This window comes from Aplysia californica, unplaced genomic scaffold, assembly GCF_000002075.1.
Source record: "Aplysia californica isolate F4 #8 unplaced genomic scaffold, AplCal3.0 scaffold00028, whole genome shotgun sequence".
Taxonomy (NCBI): domain Eukaryota; kingdom Metazoa; phylum Mollusca; class Gastropoda; order Aplysiida; family Aplysiidae; genus Aplysia; species Aplysia californica.
The window spans coordinates 1,210,373-1,211,454 of record NW_004797298.1 but is presented as its reverse complement, the minus strand read 5'-3'; positions in this window follow the sequence as shown (position 1 = coordinate 1,211,454).

Here is a 1,082-nt window from a genome sequence, read left to right as displayed (position 1 = left end):
TGTGTGTGTGCGCGCGTGTGTGTGTGTGTGCTTGTACATGATAATGGTTGCTACTTCACTTTGTATTGTAATTTTTTTTTTTACACGCAGGAAGTACTTTCTTTCTCAAACAATTGAAGAGAATAATTCAACAGCTATGTTAAAAAAATTTTGTTCAATTACTGTTCCCTGGTCACTACCTCTTTTCAAAACGAAAGAAAAAACAAACAAACAACAAACATACAAACCATAAAGCAATAGGAAATACAGGAGAGAGATGGAACTACATCTGCCCAATTAAGATACAGCGCAGAAGTCAAAATAACGAAAGAGAAAATTGCAACGGCCATTTATCAATAGGAATAAGTTTCTGCCAAAAAGAGTCAGAAGTGTGTTTATAAACATTCCTCTTAATAATTTATCCGAAACAATACTGTTTGGAGTAGTTAGTAGTTACCTAACCCTGAATTGGTTAATTAAAATAATAATTATTCCCAGCGTATGCAGGTTGTGTCGGCAGAAGTAGGTGACTTATCTCCCCCTTGTGCTGGCGACTTCAGTCTTCTCCCTTGTTATCCACAGAAATTACAGGTCACTCTTGTGGGGTCAATGATTCCTTATATGGGGCGGCACAGATTGTGGGCAAGAACTGCCTGGGTGTCATTTTCACGCTGAATGCTAGAAGGAGACGTTGCTTTTAGCTAAAGTATCAGTTTTACGGCACTTACAACACCAATAGGTCATAGAAGTGCAGAAGATTAGAGGTGTTACAAGAAAGTAACAAAGAAAGAAAAGAGAGAAAAGGACGATAGATGTTTAGAAAACGTTATAAACCATCTACTAAGGAGAAACATATTGCTATGGTTTAAATAATATCCACTTTAAGTACTATTGCGACCTGTCAATGTGCTCCGTGTAGATATTTTATTATAATTACGCTGCCTTATGAGCGAAGAACGTGGCCTTCAAGAAAACGTTCAGATACTGTCAGCTCAATAAACACCTGCTAAAGATATAGATCAAAAACTCCCCTCAACGTGCTTACGCGCGCGCACACACACACACACACACACACACACACACACACACACACACACACACAC